The sequence below is a fragment of the Cucurbita pepo genome, chromosome 12, assembly GCF_057944985.1.
Source record: "Cucurbita pepo subsp. pepo isolate OVF chromosome 12, ASM5794498v1, whole genome shotgun sequence".
NCBI classification, from domain to species: domain Eukaryota; kingdom Viridiplantae; phylum Streptophyta; class Magnoliopsida; order Cucurbitales; family Cucurbitaceae; genus Cucurbita; species Cucurbita pepo.
The window spans coordinates 7,391,014-7,407,567 of NC_141809.1; the positions used below are offsets into that span (position 1 = coordinate 7,391,014).

A 16,554-nucleotide genomic window follows, 5' to 3' on the forward strand; every position below is an offset into this window, starting at 1 on the left:
GAGGGTCCAGGGGGTGTGCGAGCGCCCTGGGGACTCACACTCGCACGTGTGAGTCGTGTGTAGGGAAGTACTACACATCCAATTTGTCCGAGACTGGAGGCCACCCCTAAGATGATTAGAGATAGGTCCCTATTCATGATTGCATGTGTTTGCATTAGCATGGCCCCTATAGGTCCCTATTCATGATTGCATGTGTTTGCATTAGCATGGCCCCTATAGTGGGGTCACTTACTGAGTATTTTCAGGCCGTGTACGGTTGACGGTGGCAGGCCGTGTACGGTTGACGGTGGCATCGTGATCAGAGACTGTGGCGCGTGCATAGGATAGTTGCATATTTAAAAGCACGATGTTTGAAACACGTAAGTCCGGCAGTGTTTTCCAATGTTTAATGTATTCTGAAGTTTTAAATTTTTCCGCTAATAAAGGTGAGCATGCCCCTATAGTGGGGTCACTTACTGAGTATTTTCAGGCCGTGTACGGTTGACGGTGGCATCGTGATCAGAGACTGTGGCGCGTGCATAGGATAGTTGCATATTTAAAAGCACGATGTTTGAAACACGTAAGTCCGGCAGTGTTTTCCAATGTTTAATGTATTCTGAAGTTTTAAATTTTTCCGCTAATAAAGGTGAGCATGCTTAGATTTTTATTCTGCATTAGAGATGAGCATGAGACGTTAGTGGCGACTCTAGATATGTGGAAATTCACTTATAATAAGGTGAGATATGTTAGACGAACACGACTCTCCACAATGGTATGATATTGTCCACTTTGAACATAAGCTCTCATGGCTTTGCTTTGGGCTTCCCCAAAAGGCCTAAATTAGTGTTAAATTAGTCGATGTGGGACTTCCATCATAGTCCCATCATCCAACAAGATAGTGTTAATTAAATAGTTCCAAGTTGTTAACAATTTAATTTCGCTTGAGAGTCAAGTGGATCCTAGTCATTAATTCGATAAGTCTCATCGTAGTGGGGGAATTATGAGATGATTCAATCCTACTAAAATTCAAATTGTCATGTTAGATGACCAATTTAAGGACTTATTACCCTCAAAATAGTTATGAGGGATGATGACGAAGGATAAATATTTTAAAGTCATAAAATCCAGAGATTTGTAGATATTCTTGATGAGGTTAAACTCATACGATATGAATTGACCTACAAAAGGAAAATTATGTATAGATAAGAAGATATAGATCTTCAAAACAAGACTCATGACAAAGAGTTGAACTTAATGGGAGAAAGTAGCTAGAAGTAGACTTTCTCTCCTATTGTAATTCTAGAGTCTATTATTATTCTCTAATTCATTTTTGTATATATAAGATATGTTAAATAAATATTTAGAATTCTTTTTGTGAAAAGAAATCTAAGAGGATACATCTGCACATATTATTATATGGATTTATTATTAAAATTCAAAAGCAAAATATTTGCTAAAGGAGTAAAAGTTAATTTATGAAATGAAACTTTAAATAAATTGTAATGAGCTTGTGAAAACAAGAAAATTACTAATTGATGAGTGAATTTTCTCAATTTTTTTTAGATTGGAGACATATTACTCCTTATGAATTGATGTGATCTTTCACTCTACCATAAATAGATTTGGAATAATTTTGTATCTCCTAAAAATAGAAATTTAAGGATAAATGTCAATATTGACTCATATATATTATATTGACAAAATTGTCAAATATTTGATGCAAGACTTCAAAGAATGATAATATCATTGAAATATGAAGTCAGAGGAATAGTATCCTAAGTAACCTCAAATGTTGAGAGTATGATTAATTATTTTTCCTGAGTGGGAGATAATTAATGTATAGATGAGAATTAACCTTAAATATATAGTTAATTAAATTATATTAGTTAAACTAATGTATGACCTGAAAAATTAAAGTTTTCTCAAAGTATCCATGGATAATGAGAATTTTTTTATTGTGTATGGAGTTAAAGATTTGATCTTTAAGTGATACACTAGTTACATAAATTTAGAAAATTTAGGTTAAGATCAATTTTACCTTAGATTGTGAAGTATGGTATACGGAACATTTTTTACTTTTAAAGCAACAAAATGACTGGTATGACTATAATAATTTCTTAAACATTTGGAAGGTGTTTCACATGTGATTTAGTTTGTCACTCTCATTGTGATGATAGTGATACAAAGACTAATATTAAGGAAATTATAAAAGATCAATCTATAAAGAATGATATTGAGAGAGAAAGCATCATTGGTAATGACCAAAATGACTTTTAATGATAATTATTTTGTTTTATATAAAATGACTCTCTAGGTTTAAAGTGTTTGAGGGTCATCTAGAATGTCTAGGATTACGAGACATGTCCCATCTTCAATAGGGCAAGTGAGAGAACATGTTGGGTATAGAGTAAGTGGGAGATTGTTGGGATTTATGCCCTAAAGCCCGGTAATTAATTTACTTTTTAACTATAATTTTTATTATTTTATTTGTAATTTAATTGTTATCCATGGTATCAAAATCCAACATTATTAATATACTTGAACCGTATGTGGTTGACATACAAGAGAATTGTGTTCAAGTAATAACCTAAAGAGTCTATAGTATATGAATAAAGTTAGGTGCTTTATCGTGGTAACACTATTGATATGGCTCACTTTGTAATGGTTACAAATGATTTGATCCAAATCGTTCCTATGGAGATATGTAAGTGGGAGTATACTATACAATGAGTTTGTATAAGACTGAACTAAGAAATATTTAATCTTTCTTTATAAATCCGTTAATTGAGAAGATTAATATTTCACATTATGATCATATGCGACTCAAACTTAATCCTGAGTGAGTTATGAACTCCTACATGTGAGAGATTGTCCTTTAATTTACATGGGTGAGTATGACTCTTTTAGCCCATTCAATATGCCTACCATTTGAGGGACATACCATACTTTGAGACAAGCGATTTTGTTGCTTTATTATAGTCATACAAGTCATTTTATGCGTATGCCTACTATAATATGCCTATAATATGCCTACCATTTTAAGCATGTTTAGTTTGGAACAATATTATGTTTGGCAACCTCTTGAAATTTTCTTAACAAACATGTGGGTAAAGCAAAACATGCTAAAAACAACTCAGGTTGATCGGTAAGAATAATCTCTCTTCTTTGAAACACTTTATGAGGAATAAATAATGTGGTCATAGTGCAAAAGATGTCGAAAAATGCTGGAGCCACTGGGTGTCAAATTCATACTAAAAAATTTGGTTCAAATCCTGTTCTTGGGACATTGCACTAATCGGTTTAACGGGTTCTTGCTTTTTTTTTTCCCCCTTTTGTACAAGTCTTATTTCTAACGATTTTAGGTTGAAAACAGTCTCTAACCAATGTAGTCATAAATAAAAATGTTTGTGGCCCCAAAGCTAGTACTTCGTTGGGTTTGGCCAATGCCCAGTTTCTTTGAGATTCAACCATTCAAAGGCTAGTGAGAGAGATATTACAACACACCCATTAATGAACAACTTACAGAAACAATAAACAGCGTTTAGTTATCAATTTATGTTTGGATTAAAAGAGGGAAATGGATCCATAACTTCTTTTAGTTCCATCCCAACTTATTCCTATTTTTCAATTTGTATTAAATAAATAAAAAGTTCCAAATCTAAAACGAAATATCATTGTCTCTCACTAGTTTTCAAACCATATACATAAAAAAGAAAAGAAAGCACAGGCTTCATGAGTACGATCAAATCGAGTTTCTTGGCTGCTACAATTTTGATGTTACTATTGTTAGCTCTTACCGTCGATGCTCAATCTAGTGCCGATGTTGTTTTTCCTTTGAAAAGATATGGTAACATAGTGTCTGGTACTGACATCACGAAGGTAAATATACAATATGAACATCAATATTATCACTAGTTGAGATGATCAATTGTTTGATATAAGTTTGTGTTACTTGTGAAATGTAGGCTTTAGGAAATGCATGGAAGGATGCATGCACGTCCAATTGTTCTAGTGCAATTTTTATTCCGAAAGGGATATTTAAAGTAAAGCAAGGGAAGTTTGAAGGACCTTGTCATAGCCAATTGACTTTCAACTTGGAGGAACATTGCAGACACAAAAAAGTCTTCAGGGAGATAATTGGATCACTTTTGCACGTGTTGATAAATTGACATTATCAGGTGAAGGAGTTTTTGATGGCCAAGGAAAGGCAGCTTGGAAAAGGAATGATTGCCACAAAGCATAAATTGTGCCCAAACTCCCTGTTGTAATATGCCTTTAGCTTTCCTTCTCAATCTCATGCATCTTGTTGTTTTTGAAAGGGCCTCTTACATGTCTTCTCTAATGTTCTGACATTTACGATTTGGTAAATGTTCTTCATTTTCTAGAGGATAATCTTTAAACAATCAAGTAAAGAAGTTAATTTTTTTTGAGTTTTCAATTTTATTGGGTTCTGTTCAAATTTTTAGCTTCATTACCGACTCTCACAAAATATTATTTGATTATACAAAATGTTTAGAGTTTGAGGTTCAACTTCATCACCAATTCAACCGTTAAGAGAATAACATCACTTGATAGCAAGAACTTCCATATCAACGTCCTCAGCTGCAACAACCTCACATTCCATAATATCAATATAATGGCACCAGAAAACAGTCCAAACTCTGATGGAATACACATCGGTCCATCCAATAAGATCACAATCACAAAGTCCAAAATTGCAACTGGAGATGATTGCATTTCTCTTGGAGATGGAAGCAAACTAATTGAAGTCACCAACGTGACGTGCAGACCAGGACATGGAATAAGCATCGAAAGTCTTGGAAGATACACTAACGAAGAACTTGTTGAAGGTGTCATCGTAAAGAACTGCACGTTAATTAACACCACTAATGGTGTTAGGATCAAAACGTGGCCAGCTTCTGCTGCTAGCAGCACCGCCACCAATATGCACTTTTTGGACATTATAATGGTCAATGTTAGCAACCCTATTCTAATAGACCAAGAGTATTGTCCGTGGAATCAGTGCAATCGGCAGGTATGGATCGCATTCTCGAACCTTTCATTCATTTTTTTTCATTATAACTTAACAAATAAACCATTTGTTGTCTCATTTTAATTTTTAGATTCCTTCAAAAATTAAGATTAGTACAGTGAGCTTCAAGAACATTAGAGGAAGTTCTGCAACTCTGCTGGCAATCAAACTTATTTGCAGCCGTCACTTACCATGTGACGATGTAAAAGTAAGCAACATTGACCTCACTTACAATGGAATAAAAGGTCCTATTTCCTCCCAATGCACGAATGTGAAACCTATCATTTCAGGAAGACCGAACCCCAAGATATGCTCCTGTCCTTATGTTGTCCAATGGATTGTTCATTGCCATAGAACTTCAAATATAATAGACAACCTTAATTAAAAAAGAAGACCGCCTCTATCCATTTGACTCTCATTCTTTTGAGTTTCTTTTGTTGTACTTTTCGAAATAAATAAGATGGTCGACTGTTTGAAGGAGACTTTGTGTCGTGAACAACCTAATGTTTTTATTACCACCACCTTATATAATAAAATTGTTCCAAGTCTTGTTTTTTCGTTCTAGTTTTTTATTGGAAATAAGACAATGTAATTGTAACAACCATTATTAAAAAAAAAACTAATCCATTACTCAAGAAAAGAATCTTTAACCAACAAAAATATCTAACTCCTCTTTCAATTAGTTACCCTAAACAAATCAATTACCATTAGAAATCTTTTAGACAGAATGGATGAGTTAGATTGAATCTCCTAACTACTTCCCATATTGCACAGATCCATCATTATTGTTAAAGAAGAATTAAAATTTGAGGTGACTAATCCAACAAGTCGTGTCCTTAAATCTATCTTTTTCGTCAATGGTGTAATTTTGGTTGCAACTTTTGGATATGACTTGTTAAAATTTAGCTTTCAGATTAGAAAATTAAGTGACAAGTATTAATATGTATTTTAGGAATTTACATTTAATATCGAATTATCTACCTATTTATCCCGACCAAGTTTAGTTATAGGAAAAATGTCGATAGTCCTAGAAAAATTAAATATCAAAAGTAGCTAAATGTTCTAGGAGTTTAATGTACCAGAACTCATCAAAATTTGCCCAAATCCATGGTAAATAAGGCCAAAAAATAACAGAAATCACAAAAGAGAGAAAATAAAAACAGAATTTGGTCTTGATGGATGATGCTATGTTTCCTTTTTTCAAGTCTTAAGATATTTGTTGTTCATGAGTTTAGCTGGGTTGAGTTGAGATATTTTTAGACCTAGCGCAATTAATTGGATCATAAATTTATTCAACTGAAACAACCCTTACTACATAATTAAATCTTTTGATTTTATTGTTTAGAATAAAATCTTAAGAAAAAGAAAAAAAAAGGGAACTAAGCCATTTGGAAATGGCAAATGCCCCTGCTAAGATTTGGACCACGATTTTAAATTTGGATTCAGCAACTAGCAACTGATACCCTTGACGTTCCCCTGCATCTACCATGACATACCTACATTACCAACTTATCTTGAATTGCTTATAAGAGTGAAAACTATCCACACAAACCAACACCATTTTTTGTAGCATGCTTTTTCCTTACTCACATGCCTCCTAAGATGTAATCTCATACCTAAAATTTGGACCTTGGGAATCCAAATTTGGCATCTGATGGCCCCCACAATTTCTTGCATCTTCAATGATATGGTCACATTAGTTACTTGTTTTGAATTGCTCCTAGGAGTGAAAACTATCTCTAAAAATCATGTTGCCTACTTTGGTGCTTCAAGCATAAGACTCAAAAGTTAAACGTGTTTAGTTTCGAACAATATTATGTTTGGCTACCTCTTGAAATTTTCTTAACAAACATGTGGGTAAAGACAAAATATGCTAAAAACAACTCATGTTGATCGGTAAGAATAATCACCCTGCTTAGAAACACTTCATGAGGAGTAAATAATGTGGTCATATTCCAAAAGATGTCAGGAAAATGCTAGAGCCATTGGGTGTCAAATTCATACTAAAAAATTTGGTTCAAATCTTGTTCATGGAACATTACATAAATCGGTTTAAGAGGTTCTTGCTTTTTTTTTTTTTTTTTTTTTTTTTTTTTTTTTTTTTCTTCTGGAGATGTAATCCATTTCATGCCTCGTAAGATGTACTCGGTTTCGAGAATTTTCTCGAGATGTAATCCGTAACACAGTCCCCTTTTCCGATTTTCATATCTTTCAATCTGTAGATCGGATCAATATGATTTCTTAGGCAAAATTCTAGATCATGTTACGGGGTACATCCTAGTATTTTTTTGTAATTTTTTCTTGACTACCGGATGAGTTAAGAGCGTCGAAAGTTCACTCACCATTCTCAGACGATTCTCAGATCTCCGCCTTCGGGTTGAGGTCTTGGCCAAACTTCTTCACTGATCGTGCATAGAGTTGTTCCTAGGTGAATATTTCAGCATTTTAGGACTTGATTCACATAGGAAAAGCTCAGATCTGAGAAATGTCGTTCATAACCTTACCTCGCGAAATGTTCTTGGGTCTTGATGGAGCGTCGGCCTCACTAACCTCTCAATCCTTGTACAAGTCTCTTCCGAAGGTGGATTCCGACGGTGGTCCGTTAAACTTCACGGCTGACTCCTCTCAAATTTCTCTCTAACTCTTTTTTTCTTTTGCAGGGGGTGTGACGGGGTTCTCCTTGGACCCCTATTAGGGCTGGAGTGGCAAAATGACATTTTTGCCCCTCAGTTGACTTAGCCCCCCCCCCCCCCCTTTTTTTCTTTGTGTTACAAACTCTCCCCTCCTTAGGAACTTTCGTCCCCGAAAGTTCCTATCTCTTGGAAGAGTTCGGGATAAGCTTTCCTCACAACCTCTTCTCGTTCCCAAGTTGCCTCTTCCTCACGACAGTTACCCCATGAGACCTTTACCAAGGGAATATCTTTGTTGCACAACCGCCTAGTGTCTCAAGCAAAAATTCTGCTAGACATTTTTCAAAGAAATTCAACATCTCAAGACTTGTTTACTCGAGAAATTTCTTATCAAAGATTTAGGGAATTTGTAATATATTATAGGCATTGAATTTTCTAGGTCTAGAAAAGAAATTTTTATCTCTCAAAGGAAGTATGCTCTAGACATTTTTCAAGACACTGGTCTTACAGGAGCACATCCAGAAAGATTTCCTATGGAGCATAATCTGAAACTTTCTTTAACAGAAGGGGAGAAGTTGAATGATCCAAGTAGATACAGACGGTTGATTGGAAGATTAATATATTTATCCGTTACTAGGCCTGACATAGTGTATTCAGTTCGTGTGCTTAGTCAATTTATGCATGAACCAAGAAAACCACATTGGGAGGCAACTCTTCGAGTTCTGAGATACATCAAAGGTATTCCTGGTCAAGGACTTGTAGTACCACCTGAAATCAACTTAAGATTACAAGCATATTGCGATTCAGACTGGGGCGGTTGTCGAACTTCCAGACCATTAATTTCTAGGTTCTGCATTTTCCTTGGAAATTCAATTATTCCTTGGAAGTCTAAAAAGCAAACCAATGTGTCCAGATCATCAGCAGAAGCCGAGTGTCGAGCGGTGACAAATACTTGTTTAGAGTTAGCTTGGTTAAGATACATTCTTCAAGACTTGAAAGTTCCACTGTCCGAACCAGCATTATTGTATTGTGATAATCAAGCATCATTACAGATAGCAGCCAATCCAGTTTTTCATAAACGTACGAAACACATAGAAATAGATTGTCATATAGTTCGAAGAAAATTACAAGCTAGAATCATCAAACCATGTTATGTTTCGACTAAAATGCAATTGGCGGATATTTTCACTAAAAATTTGGGAAGAAGTCAGTTCGATTTTTTGAAAGACAAGTTCGGTGTGATTGACAGCCACTCTCCAACTTGAGGGGGAGTATTAAGATATAATATTAGGAGAATATATTATAATAATTAGTGTTGGAATATATCTTATACATTCTTAATTAATATTTTTTTTACTTTATGATTTGATTAGTAGTATATTTTATTTGACTCTCAAGATTTAGTTAGTTAATATTTTCCCTTAATTTTAGGTATTCGTCCGTAGCTTGTATCCTATTTAAACATTGTGAATATTAATGAAATTTTAGGTATTCGTCGGTAGCTTGTATCCTATTTAAACATTGTGAATATTAATGAAGATGTAACTTTCTGTCCCAATTCTATTTCTCATTCTTAACATAACTCCAAGTCAGAAATAGAACGGGCCTAATTACTTACAAAAGAAACAAGAACAAGAAAAGAAAGAGTGTGGTGTCCTAGCTTATCAAGGACACGATAAAGAGCCTACAAGTAGGCTACTTGCTGAGTCTTGTACTCCTTCCTTATTTTGCATTTTTTTTTTCAGGTAATAAGGAGCTAGTCGAGGTTGGGAGCGGACTCCGAAGCAGGTGTCATAGACAAGCCTCACCCGTCGTCTTCAACCCATTTGTTTTGAAATATTTTGTGTTCGTTCCTTATTCGGTGTTTTAACTATTATGTTGTGTTTTAATTACTCATGTATGAACACTGTTTTGTTTTAAGTAATGTTATGTTTTAAATACTGTTTGTTTTATTTCGTGAAAGTTTACTCACCTTTTTGGAGTATCGAGTCAGACCGGTCCTTACATATGATGACCAGATAAAAGCCTCGTTGGGCTAGGTCATGAAACACTATGAAATTAGTCTAGGTGAAGGACCCGAACGACCATGACATAAAATTAATTTTCATATTATAGTTTTACTTTTTTAATTAAAAATTTTAGAGAGAAATAACAGTTTCAATCATATATTTTTCCATTTAAAAAATAACAGTTATCAATCACGGTTCTATTTTTATTATAAACTATTTAACAACAGTAAAAAAAATAATAATAATAAAAGAATTAATTAATAATAACTAATCCCTTCCCTCTCCCAATAACTACCACCCTAAAATACTCAACTAACTTCTTCTCACAAAACCATATGTTACAAAAAAAGAAAATAATGAATTAGAAATACAAACAAATGGGTTAGTTTATTTATTTATTTATTTTTGGGTTATTACCAGATCAACGGTTATCTTCCATTACACTCCTTTTCAACTATAAAGAGTGAAACAAATCATGCACAAACAAATGTGTTCATACCCATCTCTTTTTCTCTCCCATTTCAACCACATGAGTTTATTTTCAACACTTGCACTTTCTCTCTTAATTTCATTATTCTTTGCTAACCAAGTGACTACCATCGAAGGATCATTCCTCCAAAACCCAAAGATTATGGTCAAGATAACAAATGCTCTAAAATCTAAAAATCAGCTCGCTGTTCACTGCAAATCAAGCAATGATGACTTGGGAGTCCACATGCTGACTCCTTTGGCCAGCTACGACTTCAGTTTTCGTCCAAATTTATGGGGCACAACATTGTTTTACTGTTCCTTCCAATGGCCTAGCTCGTTTCATTACTTCAATGTCTACATAGATAAGAGAGATAGAGATAATTGTGAAAGTATGCTATGTTCGTGGCATATGAGTGAGGAAAATGTCTGTATGTTCAACTATAAAACCGATAATTATGATATTTGCTACAACTGGTCCGGCAAAAAACTCATGTATCCATAAATTTGAAAGTTTGATTTTAATATTTAAATAAATAAATATTTTTTATATGTTGTTTATCTGGGATTATTATTATTATTATTACTTTTTTTTTTTTTTTAAAGCTTGACATGATTAGTACGAGTGAAATATAAACGATGTTAATTACCTATCGACATAAATTATAATATGAACATTTGTTAACTTATTTTGGTCACGATTGATAATCAAAACAACTATATCAGATGGGACATTGCATTAGAAGGATTTTGAGGTAGGGCAAAGGTGAGGTAGAGCCTTAGGCTTGGCCTAGAGTAGAGGCAAGTCGGTTAGAGTTGTTACATGTATGATTGAACAAAGTTTAGTTTCTATATAAGTCATGTTCGGTTAGTGACCAACCTTGTCTAAAGTCTAATGTAGCCATAAAGTCAGGCAAAAAAAAGATTTTTCATGAGTGTGACAAAATCGTACCCATAAAGTCAGGCAAAAAAAAGATTTTCCATGAGTGTGACAAAATCGTGACGTTGTATGGTTGAAAATGTACGACTGTGACAATATTTGAAAATGCTAACACAATGTACAGGGAGGTCCATCGAATCAAGTTCACAACCAATTGTTATTAGAAGACAGTCACGGGGTAGTAGTCCCATTTATTTAAGTTCCCAACTTTGAGAGAAATTAATAGAAAATGTTGGGTTTATATAAGGAAATGATAAAACAAATATATGATACAAAAGGCACTTTACATCATGTCATAAGGTAATAATACATACATTTTCCTTGAGAAATGACATATTAGAGGAGGGAAATACGGACTTACCCTAAGAAGGCATTTCGCAACTCGATCGTAGACGGTAAAATAACAATTTAAAGGGTCATTATTTTTTTAAACAAATTGAGAACGAGGAGTTTCCAAAATTTCTAAACCATTTTGGATTATAAAGAACAATAAACGGGGTTTGTCAAATAGTTATCAAATTGTTGTGTCATTTAATGAAAGAAAGTAAGAACTATTTCAAATGAACCCTATGTAGCTGATCTGGATCTCTTCGTGGTGGTTTGGTTTAAGGTTTTGTTTACGATGCTTATGAATGAAATAATTATGTTTGGTGTAGTATGGAAAATGTTATAAGAAAGAGAGGACCAATTCATCTTAGGATCATGTATTCATGATACGTAGATGTACGACATAGAGACTAGTAAAGAGTTAACCAATTCATCTTGGGATCATGTATAAAACTGTGATTGATAAATACGATTTGGGGAGCCAAGTGATGAGATATGATGTAACGCCCAAAAAAAATAAAGGAAATTAGCTCCAAAAATAACAAGCGCCCCATGTAAGATCCAAAGGATTCAAGGACTTGAAATTAAGAGGATCAAGCAAGTATGCTCTAGACATTTTTCAAAGAAATTCAACATCTCAAGACTTGTTTACTCGAGAAATTCCTTATCAAAGATTTAGGGAATTTGTAATATATTATAGGCATTGAATTTTCTAGGTCTAGAAAAGAAATTTTTATCTCTCAAAGGAAGTATGCTCTAGACATTTTTCAAGACACTGGTCTTACAGGAGCACATCCAGAAAGATTTCCTATGGAGCATAATCTGAAACTTTCTTTAACAGAAGGGGAGAAGTTGAATGATCCAAGTAGATACAGACGGTTGATTGGAAGATTAATATATTTATCCGTTACTAGGCCTGACATAGTGTATTCAGTTCGTGTGCTTAGTCAATTTATGCATGAACCAAGAAAACCACATTGGGAGGCAACTCTTCGAGTTCTGAGATACATCAAAGGTATTCCTGGTCAAGGACTTGTAGTACCACCTGAAATCAACTTAAGATTACAAGCATATTGCGATTCAGACTGGGGCGGTTGTCGAACTTCCAGACCATTAATTTCTAGGTTCTGCATTTTCCTTGGAAATTCAATTATTCCTTGGAAGTCTAAAAAGCAAACCAATGTGTCCAGATCATCAGCAGAAGCCGAGTGTCGAGCGGTGACAAATACTTGTTTAGAGTTAGCTTGGTTAAGATACATTCTTCAAGACTTGAAAGTTCCACTGTCCGAACCAGCATTATTGTATTGTGATAATCAAGCATCGTTACAGATAGCAGCCAATCCAGTTTTTCATAAACGTACGAAACACATAGAAATAGATTGTCATATAGTTCGAAGAAAATTACAAGTTAGAATCATCAAACCATGTTATGTTTCGACTAAAATGCAATTGGCGGATATTTTCACTAAAAATTTGGGAAGAAGTCAGTTCGATTTTTTGAAAGACAAGTTCGGTGTGATTGACAGCCACTCTCCAACTTGAGGGGGAGTATTAAGATATAATATTAGGAGAATATATTATAATAATTAGTGTTGGAATATATCTTATACATTCTTAATTAATATTTTTTTTACTTTATGATTTGATTAGTAGTATATTTTATTTGACTCTCAAGATTTAGTTAGTTAATATTTTCCCTTAATTTTAGGTATTCGTCGGTAGCTTGTATCCTATTTAAACATTGTGAATATTAATGAAGATGTAACTTTCTGTCCCAATTCTATTTCTCATTCTTAACATAACTCCAAGTCAGAAATAGAACGGGCCTAATTACTTACAAAAGAAACAAGAACAAGAAAAGAAAGAGTGTGGTGTCCTAGCTTATCAAGGACACGATAAAGAGCCTACAAGTAGGCTACTTGCTGAGTCTTGTACTCCTTCCTTATTTTGCATTTTTTTTTTCAGGTAATAAGGAGCTAGTCGAGGTTGGGAGCGGACTCCGAAGCAGGTGTCATAGACAAGCCTCACCCGTCGTCTTCAACCCATTTGTTTTGAAATATTTTGTGTTCGTTCCTTATTCGGTGTTTTAACTATTATGTTGTGTTTTAATTACTCATGTATGAACACTGTTTTGTTTTAAGTAATGTTATGTTTTAAATACTGTTTGTTTTATTTCGTGAAAGTTTACTCACCTTTTTGGAGTATCGAGTCAGACCGGTCCTTACATATGATGACCAGATAAAAGCCTCGTTGGGCTAGGTCATGAAACACTATGAAATTAGTCTAGGTGAAGGACCCGAACGACCATGACATAAAATTAATTTTCATATTATAGTTTTACTTTTTTAATTAAAAATTTTAGAGAGAAATAACAGTTTCAATCATATATTTTTCCATTTAAAAAATAACAGTTATCAATCACGGTTCTATTTTTATTATAAACTATTTAACAACAGTAAAAAAAATAATAATAATAAAAGAATTAATTAATAATAACTAATCCCTTCCCTCTCCCAATAACTACCACCCTAAAATACTCAACTAACTTCTTCTCACAAAACCATATGTTACAAAAAAGAAAATAATGAATTAGAAATACAAACAAATGGGTTAGTTTATTTATTTATTTATTTTTGGGTTATTACCAGATCAACGGTTATCTTCCATTACACTCCTTTTCAACTATAAAGAGTGAAACAAATCATGCACAAACAAATGTGTTCATACCCATCTCTTTTTCTCTCCCATTTCAACCACATGAGTTTATTTTCAACACTTGCACTTTCTCTCTTAATTTCATTATTCTTTGCTAACCAAGTGACTACCATCGAAGGATCATTCCTCCAAAACCCAAAGATTATGGTCAAGATAACAAATGCTCTAAAATCTAAAAATCAGCTCGCTGTTCACTGCAAATCAAGCAATGATGACTTGGGAGTCCACATGCTGACTCCTTTGGCCAGCTACGACTTCAGTTTTCGTCCAAATTTATGGGGCACAACATTGTTTTACTGTTCCTTCCAATGGCCTAGCTCGTTTCATTACTTCAATGTCTACATAGATAAGAGAGATAGAGATAATTGTGAAAGTATGCTATGTTCGTGGCATATGAGTGAGGAAAATGTCTGTATGTTCAACTATAAAACCGATAATTATGATATTTGCTACAACTGGTCAGGCAAAAAATTCATGTATCCATAAATTTGAATGTTTGATTTTAATATTTAAATAAATAAATATTTTTTATATGTTGTTTATCTGGGATTATTATTATTATTATTATTTTTTTTTTTTTAAAGCTTGACATGATTAGTACGAGTGAAATATAAACGATGTTAATTACCTATCGACATAAATTATAATATGAACATTTGTTAACTTATTTTGGTCACGATTGATAATCAAAACAACTATATCAGATGGGACATTGCATTAGAAGGATTTTGAGGTAGGGCAAAGGTGAGGTAGAGCCTTAGGCTTGGCCTAGAGTAGAGGCAAGTCGGTTAGAGTTGTTACATGTATGATTGAACAAAGTTTAGTTTCTATATAAGTCATGTTCGGTTAGTGACCAACCTTGTCTAAAGTCTAATGTAGCCATAAAGTCAGGCAAAAAAAAGATTTTTCATGAGTGTGACAAAATCGTACCCATAAAGTCAGGCAAAAAAAAGATTTTCCATGAGTGTGACAAAATCGTGACGTTGTATGGTTGAAAATGTACGACTGTGACAATATTTGAAAATGCTAACACAATGTACAGGGAGGTCCATCGAATCAAGTTCACAACCAATTGTTATTAGAAGACAGTCACGGGGTAGTAGTCCCATTTATTTAAGTTCCCAACTTTGGGAGAAATTAATAGAAAATGTTGGGTTTATATAAGGAAATGATAAAACAAATATATGATACAAAAGGCACTTTACATCATGTCATAAGGTAATAATACATACATTTTCCTTGAGAAATGACATATTAGAGGAGGGAAATACGGACTTACCCTAAGAAGGCATTTCGCAACTCGATCGTAGACGGTAAAATAACAATTTAAAGGGTCATTATTTTTTTAAACAAATTGAGAACGAGGAGTTTCCAAAATTTCTAAACCATTTTGGATTATAAAGAACAATAAACGGGGTTTGTCAAATAGTTATCAAATTGTTGTGTCATTTAATGAAAGAAAGTAAGAACTATTTCAAATGAACCCTATGTAGCTGATCTGGATCTCTTCGTGGTGGTTTGGTTTAAGGTTTTGTTTACGATGCTTATGAATGAAATAATTATGTTTGGTGTAGTATGGAAAATGTTATAAGAAAGAGAGGACCAATTCATCTTAGGATCATGTATTCATGATACGTAGATGTACGACATAGAGACTAGTAAAGAGTTAACCAATTCATCTTGGGATCATGTATAAAACTGTGATTGATAAATACGATTTGGGGAGCCAAGTGATGAGATATGATGTAACGCCCAAAAAAAATAAAGGAAATTAGCTCCAAAAATAACAAGCGCCCCATGTAAGATCCAAAGGATTCAAGGACTTGAAATTAAGAGGATCAAGCAAGTATGCTCTAGACATTTTTCAAAGAAATTCAACATCTCAAGACTTGTTTACTCGAGAAATTCCTTATCAAAGATTTAGGGAATTTGTAATATATTATAGGCATTGAATTTTCTAGGTCTAGAAAAGAAATTTTTATCTCTCAAAGGAAGTATGCTCTAGACATTTTTCAAGACACTGGTCTTACAGGAGCACATCCAGAAAGATTTCCTATGGAGCATAATCTGAAACTTTCTTTAACAGAAGGGGAGAAGTTGAATGATCCAAGTAGATACAGACGGTTGATTGGAAGATTAATATATTTATCCGTTACTAGGCCTGACATAGTGTATTCAGTTCGTGTGCTTAGTCAATTTATGCATGAACCAAGAAAACCACATTGGGAGGCAACTCTTCGAGTTCTGAGATACATCAAAGGTATTCCTGGTCAAGGACTTGTAGTACCACCTGAAATCAACTTAAGATTACAAGCATATTGCGATTCAGACTGGGGCGGTTGTCGAACTTCCAGACCATTAATTTCTAGGTTCTGCATTTTCCTTGGAAATTCAATTATTCCTTGGAAGTCTAAAAAGCAAACCAATGTGTCCAGATCATCAGCAGAAGCCGAG

The 16,554-nt window shown here is 34.0% G+C and overlaps 1 pseudogene; it reads left to right on the forward strand.

The window, feature by feature from the left end:
* Positions 1-4,615: 4,615 nt before the first annotated feature.
* LOC147789904 (exopolygalacturonase-like) overlaps positions 4,616-16,554 on the forward strand; it is a 30,660-nt pseudogene continuing 18,721 nt past the window's right edge.